This window comes from Ceratotherium simum, chromosome 35 (assembly GCF_057802395.1).
Source record: "Ceratotherium simum simum isolate JZ-2026a chromosome 35, ASM5780239v1, whole genome shotgun sequence".
Classification (NCBI taxonomy): Eukaryota; Metazoa; Chordata; class Mammalia; order Perissodactyla; family Rhinocerotidae; genus Ceratotherium; species Ceratotherium simum.
In genome coordinates, this window is record NC_141934.1 from 14865199 (window position 1) to 14875125 (window position 9927).

Here is a 9927-nt window from a genome sequence, read left to right on the forward strand (position 1 = left end):
TTTTCCTCCTCAGTTACAGAGTCTCCCCTACAGCCTCCGCGATGGCAGAAGCACAGTGAGCCCTGAGAAATTCCCTGTGTCTCTGGACAAGGCAGCAGGTAAAGAGCCTCCTGGTGTCTGAAGAGCATGGGGGAAATCCTTGTTTTCTTCTGTCTTTCTTCTTGCTGTTTCATATGACAGGTCGACAGAGTCCTGTGTAACTGCATGATATCACGGGGCTAAAACACTCTGAGGAACACGTCAGAGGAGCCCATGAAGCCTGAGAATGTGGGAGAATCCTGACGAGGAGGGAGCTAGAGAAGGGGACTATTTCAGTTTGTGGATGAACCAACACAATCCTGGGCTCACCCTGAGCCACATGCACAGAACAGACCCAAAGAGGCAGAGCAGAGGCTTGAGGAACTGAGCTACCCTACAAACCCCCACTCACCTCCCAGATTAACCCCTGAGTAGGATGTCACCGTGTGGGCACAGACGGCACAGCGATGCCATGAACACTGCCCTAAGCCTGGAACAACTGCCCATGGAAGGCAAGTACAACGTGCAGCCCGACCTTCACTGTATTGATACTTCATCAACCAACAGGAAGAGAACAATGAACCATCTCTAGAGGATTTTAACAGGAACCAGAGTCTCACAGCATAAGAAGCAAACTGTCCAGGACACCATCCCAAAATCACACAACAAAACATACAAAGAACTAGGAAAATTTGATCAATTCTCAAGGGAAAAGACAATCAACAGATCCAGCCCTGAAATGGCCCACATGAAGGAATGATCAGACAAGGCAGCTATCTTAACCATGCTCAGTGAGGGGAAGGGAAAAACTCTTGAAACTAATGGAAAGAAACATGTTCTCAGCAGAGGAAAAAAAACTATGGAAAAGAATCAAGTGCAAATTTTAGAACTTAAACATACAATATCCAAAATCAAAAATTCACTGGATAGGCTCAATAACAGCATGGAGAAACCGAGGAAAGAATCAGAAAACTTACTGATCAATAGAAACGGCAAATCTGAAGAAGAAAGAGAGAAAAAGACTGAACAAAAACTAAGAGACCCTCAGAGATGGTGAAACAATATCAAAAGTTCTAACTTGTGAGCCATAGCAGTGTCTGAAGAGAGGTGGAAGGGGTCGGTGCAGAAGAAAATATATGAGGAAAAGAAGGGTAGAAAATGTCACAAATTCATGAAACACAGATCTAAGCTCAGGAAGCCTCAGCCTGACACACAATCAGTCTCATAAAAAAGCCACGATGAAGGCAAGTCTTGAAAGCAGTCAGGGAAAATGACATGTCATTTACAAGAGAACAACAGTTGGAAGGGCTGTGATGACTCCCCAGAAAGCATAGAGGCCAGAAGAGAATGGATTATCACCTTTAAAGTCCTGAAAGAAAAGATCAACCCAGGACATGACAGGGAGCAAAGATCACCCTTCAGGATGGAAAGCCAAACCAAACCAAAGCAAAACAAAACAAAGGCTGATGGAGATGAGGGAACTGGGAGAATTCATCACCAGACAACTGGCTACAAAATACTCTGAGAGGACGTTCTCGGGGCCGAGGAGAAATGACACGAGAGAGAAGCCTGGAACCTCAGGAACAGAGGAAGAGAGCAGGAGTGGCCGTCACTGGGTAAATGTGGTGGCCTTTGCTCTCCTCTTAAATGATTTAATATATGGATGGCTTTTGAGTGAAAAAGGACACCACAGTCTCAGAGGGTGGTGTTCAAGTCCTACAAAGGTGACCCACTTGATGACTAGGACAGAATGGAAGGTAGAAAAATCCATATGGCTGTAAGGCTTCTGCATTTAACTGGTGAAATATTAACTCTAATTAGACGGTGAAATGATTAATATACACAGTGTTACTCCCAGAACTCAACTAAATAATAATTAAAACTCACACTTGAAAAATGGGAAAACCTCAATAGTCCTATACAGTATTTAAGAATAAGGCAGCAAAAACATTGACATACAGGTTTTTTGAGAACATAAGTTTTATTTCTGTTGGTTAATTTCTCAGCAGTGGGATGGTTGGGTCATTGTATGTCCCTCCCAGTCTGCCCTGGCTGCCTCTTCAGGGGTCACCCCTGCAGGATGTGGGTGGCGTGGGCACTTCTGCTCTTAGCGGCTCTCCCCTCCAGTGTTCCCAGGGGAAAGGGCAGGAGGACACACAGGTGCTGACCCCAAAGCTGCCACCTCTTGCAGGGGCTGCTGAGCCAGGAGCGTGCTGCCCAGCAGCTCCCCCTCCGCTGGGCGGGAACCCCGTCCTGGACATTTAGTTCCCTGACAGCTCGGGGTCCGGCCGGGGGAGAAGGGGCCGCTGCCCTGCCAATAAGATCACCCTCAAGGCAAACACCTCCAACCCTCAGACCCCAGGAGATCGGGAACCGCCGAGGGTTGGTGTGGATCCGCACCTTTGCTCATCCCAGGACCTCCCGCATCCTCTGCGCAAGCGCCCTTCTGTCTAGAATCTTTGCGCGCGCCCCTCCCTCGCGGGCACGTGCGCGCGCGCCCATTCTTTGCTCATACACTCCAAAGCTGCATCCTAGCAACAGGCCAAGCGGTGCCCACTTCGCCTTTGGCCCAGTAGGCAGCTGAAGAAGCTCTGAGCTCAGCTCTCTGTCGAGGGACAGACCTCACCGGCGTGCTCGATGCGATGCGCGGTTACCCAGGCCGGCTCTGCCCCTCACCCCCGCCTGGCCACTGGGGGGGCATCATAACCTGCCAACAGGGCTCCACCAACTGCAACCCGCTCACCACGCCGGCCAACGGCCCTAGGCTGGGAGGGGTCACTCAGCTGTCAGCTCGCAGGCCATCCTACAAGTATCCAGCGACTTTGCATCCTCGCTTTGGCACAGCAACTCCCAGACGATATGCTGTGATCCGGCAGACCCTGCCCTCCTTTCTGGGGGTCCTCACCTCCATCTGCAGGCCTGGCCAGCAGAGGAAGGCAGTGCGTCTGCTCACACCTCCAAGAGGTCCTGCAGCTCAGCGTCTGCAGTTGGCAAAGTCACTCTGTGTGGTCAAGGAGCAGGAAGTCACTCTGATGCCACCCAGAATACCCAGGGGTGCCCGAGACTCCTGCACAGAGAAGATTATGCTGAGGACCCTGGGAAAGAGTGGGAAAGAGATGGCCACGCAGGAAGAAGACCCTGCAGTCATAGGGAGGCAGGACCATAAGGGAAGGGACACTGATGGACTGGGGGTGCACAGCCCGCTTTCAGGCCCCTGGGGGTCCATGGAGGCCTCTCTTCCTTCTTGCCCAGGCCGGGGCCTCTGCAGAGAAACCTGCACCCCACGAGCTCAGAAGATGGACCCAACAACAAATCCCAGACCTTGTATATGAGCTCCCGCCCCAAAGGAAATGCGATCACCAGCTCCTAGAGCTCCCCTGAGGGTTCCCGCCAGTGCAGAGGAGGAGGGGTTGGGCCACATCCCACACCCAGCTGCCCCAGAGATCCTCAAAAGAAGTAACCGAGGAGGGCCCTGGGTCTCCCTCTGCAGTTTTGGGGCTTTTCCAGAGGAAGATCCAGCATGGAAAAGATGCAGAGGCAACAACAGGCCAGAAACAAACCCGGAGGAACTGCTCACCCACATCTGACAGTTCCAGGCCCCGAAAACGCAAGATTCCTCTACTGACATACAGGCGTGGGGACCCTCTGAGGCTGCCACCACCCCCTCAGGTAGGTTTTTGAGTCACTGCTGAAAACCTAGACTCCGAGAAGGAAGCAGCGCTCCAGTGCATCCACAGTGCACTGCGGGGTGAGACTGCAGCCATCTGGGACAGCGTCACCACCCGGCCTTCCTATTCTGTCCCCCTGCCTGCTGAGCGACTGCCCCTCCACCAGCTGTCCCTCCAGCCCCCAGCATGATCGCACACCTGGAGAAACGCAGGAAGATCCAGGACTCCCCAGGCCCAGGGGCCCCTGAGGAGGGGCCACCTCAGGGCATCCTTTGTCTGGGAGGAAGCACAGTTCACCAGGCTTCTCTTCTCGCTGTCAGAGCCCCTTCCAGGCACCTCGTCACACTCACTGCCCTCAGCCCTGTCACCTTGCTGAGCCCTGCTTCCTCCCCAGGATCAGGCAGGGCTGACCTGTCTGCTAGGCCCCCAAACCCCTCCACCCCTACTCCCTCCCCTGCACCAGGCATGGACTGTGCAGTCAGAAGCCCAACTCCTGACTGGCCTGCCCCTGCAGCTGCTGCAGCGTCCCCTCCCGCCTCCACGTGGAAGCCCACCTGGGGGCCCCCTCTGAGTACAGGGGGAGGAGGCCATCTGCAACCCAAGGCCTCAGTCCCAGCTGCAGCAGATGCCAGTGCTGCCTTCCCTGCAGCTCCCGGCACCCCCAGAATGGAGACCCCTCACCCACGTGCATAGACCCTTCTGTCTCCCCCTCACAGAGCCCCCTCCCATCACTGGTCCTAGTGCCCCTCCCTCTACCGGCCTGCCAATCAGTTCCAGCCCTTCATCCAGCACATCTGCAGGTCTGGCTCCCCAGCCAGCTTCTGACACTGCGGTCACCCCCATGGACACCACTCCACCTTCCCAGCCTCTCCTCCTGGGGTTCCCCGTGGCTCCAGTGGGAGCTTCTTCCCATCCACCCAGGCCCTTCAGACGCTCCCCAGTGACAGCACGGCCTCAGCCACAGTCACCACCAGCCTGCCTGAGCTGAGGTTCGGCAGCCCCACGCCATCTCTGAATCTTCCCATTAACCCTGGAGCCCCTGCCCAGCCCATATCTGGGGCCCCTGATGGGCAGCACAGAACCACCACCTTTCACAGCTCTCCCTAGTATGGAAAACAGGTGGCTCAGCCCCAGCCTGGGCCCCAACCTCTGCTCCAGGCCAGCCAGCCTTGGGCAGCACCACACAGGCAGCTTTTGGGAGTTTATTGCCCACAGCTTCCACCCTGAGCACCCATGCCAGCACCCGGCCAGCTGTTGCTGCCACCCCCGCTGTATTCCCCTCTGGCACAGCCACTGCCTCTGGCTTTGCAGTTGCCACCTGCATGCCCAGCGCTGTGACCTTTGCTGGGTCCCACATGGCAGCACCGCTCAACACTTGGCAGCAGGAGCCCAGCCTCCTTCAGGTTGGGGGTTTCGGCAGCACCTCTGGGCTTTGGGAGCAGAGAGGCTGTGTCAGATCTGAGCTGTTCCTTTGGAGCTCTCAGCATTACAGCACAGACAAGTGGGGCCCCGAGCACCGCACACCACTACGGGGGAAGCTTGGGCCTGAACACCTGCGGCCCCCTCGCCAGAGCACCCCCACGGTGACCATGGGAACCATCACTAGGAAGAACCCTGGGTTTGGAGGCTCTACTGCCCCTTCCTTAAGTCACATCCCCAGGGGCTCACCCAGGCAGAGCCCCCTCATTTCCCGCCAAGGGCCCAGCACCACTGCCAGCAAGGCTGCCTTTAGGGGCATGTCTGTCCCAGTCTCTAATCTTAGCAGCCCTGTCCCTGTGGGGGGGCACAGCGAGAAGCAGCCTTGCCATTAGGGCCATCTCATCACGTGTCCAGAGCTTGGTTGGACAGAAAACCTTTGAGCCATCAACCAAGTAGTTTTCCTCCAGGTCGGGGTCCACTCCCCCGGGGTCTAAGAGGCGAATGCTGCCTGAGTGAACTGCTTCCTCGAGTAGCCAGTGTCCATCTTCCCCCCAGGCTGGACCACACGCGCCTGTTGAGATGGGAAACCAAGTCCATCCCTGACCTCGGTGATCCTGAAGCACACGGGGCGCCACAGCCACAGCATCCATCCCCACCCCTGCCCTGCTGTTTCCCCCAAAGCTGGATGGTCTGAGCCTCTTGTCCATCCCAGTGGGCAGAATCCTCAGGACAGGAGACAGAAGCTGGTTTCCCTCCAGTCCTGGGGCAGCGGGAGCGCCCCCTGCTGCCTCCAGTTGTCCATTCCCCTCTCCCCGTCCTCCTCCCAGAACCCTGTGTCTCTCCATAACTCACACTACAGCCTTGTTCCTGTTCCTGTGCACAGTCTCCTGTGTCTGTGCTCTGAGATCAAGTGTGGAGAAGCACTGACAGTGTGTGTGGTGACACGGGAGGCCAGACTAACTGTTTACAGGTTCCTGAGGCCCAGCTAACGGGTGTGGAGAGGAGCACAACTTGGTGGCTACAAGGTCTGACCCCTGAATATTAAAGGTGTGTGCTGAGTTGAAATGATGCAGCCCAGGATCAACGGGGCCCAGGGGAGGATCAACAGGAGACTCATCCTTGCTGGTTGGAACTGCTGCTTCCCCTCCTCTCTGACCTGGAGCGGCTGGATCATCCCTGGTGGACACCAGGAGCCCACACTCTGCACGGTTAGTCTTTTCCAATGGAGCAATTTCTTTTTGGACTGTTTTGCTTTTAAAGTCCTAGGCAAATCACTTACATACACATCTCACCTGGAGAGTATGGGCCTGGCATCAAAGCTTCTGGGCCCCAGCAAACAAGGAAAGATTTACTCCTAGGGTTGGACACATCCCTGAGCAATTAGTGACATTCTGCTTTCAAAAAGCAGAAGGACTCCCTGAATACATCTCTTCCCTTTTCCAAAATAGGGATGAAAGGGAACTATTTGCAGAGAAAACAAACTAAAATTAGCTCATTATAATTACAAAAAATTAAAAGACTTACACAGTTGGTGGTCCAATATGCATGGAGCTAGAGATCATCACTCCTGTCATCACAACAAGAAAAAAGATGGACAAACTGAAAACCAACAATTCTTCTTAAATCCCCCAGAGAATTGAGGCCACAGAGCAAACTATCACCACAGAAATTGGAGAGACGGGTGAATACAGAGAATCACAGCTTAAAGGAGCAGAGGCGTCTGCTGGAGGCAGGATCTGGGCAGCAAAACTTAACTGTAGTTGATGAATTTCTGGAGGCTCTGCGTGGACAATCCCAAGAGTTAAAAATTCTTGGGGGGCCCAGTGTTATGGGGGCCTCCACATTTTCATGAGTCTTCCCTCCAGTATCCCCACCACATTCTCAAGTTAAAGATCAAAGAAAAGGCCCTCACACTTCTGGCAGGGGGAGAAGAAAAGCAAGCATTTTGAAACACCTGCAGAGGCTGCTCTCCTAAAGAAAGCCTTCCCTCAAGGGAAACTGTTTTACCAGAGCAACCACCTTCGCTTCTACCAGAGCATCACTGGCCTGGGGAAAGGAAATGCCCAAATCTAGTCCGTCTATGTCTCCATGTGGAGGAGGGGAAATGGCCAACTCCAGCTCCCTCGAGCATTCTCTCACCTAATGGGGAAAAAAAGTTTGAGAAGCACTTGTAAGGTCACATCCCAGGGACAGAGCCTCACTAAAAGACTGAGATCTAATCATAGAACTACAGAACACCTCTCCGGAGGTTCCCTGCAACTTCCCACTGTATTAATAGGGTTCTGGGGTCAAAATGGGATTTCAGTGGGAAGAATGTCAAGTCTCAGATCTGACTGAAGAAATACGAAGGCAAACCCAAAGAGAACCAGGGGGACAGAATGAACAACAAAAACCCTGCAAAGAACAAAGGAGCCCAGAGGAATCAGCGCTTCTGACACCTGTGGTAGCGGCAAACAGTAAACATGACCTCATTCCTAGAACATCAAAGACTCACATTAAAGGCCTATTTACCTCAGTTGTTCTTACCAAACACATTATGTCCAGGTCTCAGCCAAGAATTGCACAGTGTACCAAAAAGCAAAAAACCACAGTTTGAAGAGACAGAGGAGGCAGCAGAACCAGACTGGGATATGACAGAGATTCTGCAATTATTAGACTTGGAATTTTAAATAGGTATAATGAATATGCTAAGGGCGCCAATGGAAAAAGTGGACCACATGCAAGAACTGATGGGCAGTGTAAGCGGAGAGATGGAAATTCTAAGAAAGAATCAAAAGAAAATGGTACAAATAAAAAACACTGTAACAGAAATGGAGAATGCTTTTGATAAGCTCATGAACAGACTGGACATGACCTAGCAAAGAATCAGTGAGCTTGAAGATATGTCAACAGAAACTCTCAAACTAAAAAGCAAGAGAAAAAAGACAGAAGAAAATAGAAAAGAAGGTCCAGGAACTGTGGAAAAATTACAAAAGATGTAACATCTCTGTAAAAGGATACAAGGTAAGAAGGAAAGGAAGGAAGCAAGGAAGGGAGGGAGGGAGGGAGGAAGGAAGGAAGGAAAGTAAGCAGAAGAAATATTTGAAGTAATAATGGCTAAAAACTTTTATTTCACATACATGAAACCACAGATCCAGGAATCTCAGAGAACACCAAGCAGGATAAATACGAAGTGATCGACACCTTTGTAAATCATATTCAAACTTCAGAAAATAGAAGACAAAGAGAAAACCTTGAAGGAAGGCAGAGGAAAAAAATCTTACCTGTAGAGGAAGTAGTATAAGAATTATATTGGATTTCTCTTCAAAAGCCACGCAGGCAAGAAGAGAGTGGAATGAAATGTGTATAGTGTTGAAAGAAAAAAAATCCCACCAACCTAGAATTCTGTATCCATCAAATTTCTCCTTCAAAGGTGAAGGAGAAATAGACTTTCTACGATAAAGGAAAACTGCATTTGTTTCCAGTATACCTGCCTTGCAAGAAATATTAAAAGAAGTTTTTCAGAGAAGGAAAATGATATAGGTCAGTAACTTGGGTCTAAGAAAGAAAGGAAGAGAGTAGAGAAGAAATAAATGAAGGTAAAATAAAATACTGTTCAGTTTTTACTTTTCTTACTCTTAGCTGATCTAACAGGTTCATTTTGTTCAAAATAATAATTGCAAAATTCATTTGGTGGTAATAGTTTATGGATAAGTGAAATGTATGAGAGCCATTTTATAGGGGATGGGAGGGAGGAATTGGGAAGGCTCTGTTATAAGATACCTGCACTAACCATGAAGAAATACAGTGTTATTCAAAGTGAACTTAGGTTAGTTGTAAATTTACATTTTAAACTCTATGGAAATCATTTAAAATTTTTTAAAACAAGCATAATTGATATGCTAAAAGAGGAGAAAAATGGAATCACATAAAATGCTCAACTAAAAGCAGAGAAGGCAAAAAATAATTGAAAAGAGTGGAAGACAAAAAAAAGAAAGAAAGAACAAGGACAATGGATAGAAAACAGTTGCAAATATGGTGGATATTAATCCAACTATATCAATCATCACTTTAAACAGGAATGGTCTAAATACAGCCATTAAGAGACAGAGACCAGCAGAACGGATTCAAAAAATAAGACCCAACCGTATGCTGTCTACAAGAAACCCACTTTGATTATAATGACACAGAGAGGTTAGAAGCAAAGGGACAGAACAAGATAAGCCAGGCTAACACACATCCAAAGAAAGCTAGAGGAGCTGTATTAATTTCAGACAAAGCAGTCTTCAGAAAAAGGAAAATTTTCAGGGGTAAAGAGAGGCATTCCATACTGTCAAAGGGGCCAATTCTCCAAGAAGACATAATAGTCCTTAACATATGTGCATCTAACAACAGAACATCAAAATATGTGAGGCAAAAACTGACAAAACTACAAGGAGAACTAGACAAATCCACTGTCATAGTGGATAGACATAGAAATAGACAAATCCACTATTATAGATCTAAACACTGCTGCTTCAGAAGTCAATAGGTGTAGCAGGCAGAAAATCAGTAAGGATGAACTGAACAGTATTGTCAATCAACTGGAACTAATTAACATATATAAAATACTGCACCCGACAACAGCAGAATACAGTCTCAGGCTCACATGTAACATTCACCAGATAGATCACGTTCTGGGTGAAAAAAAAAAAAACTACACCTCAACAAATTTAAAACAAGAGAAATCATACAAAGTATGTTCTCATACCAAAAAAAATCATTAAAGTATTAAACCAAAACAGAAAGGCAGCTGGAAAATCCCCAAATATCTGGAGATTAAGCAATACATGGATCAAAAAAA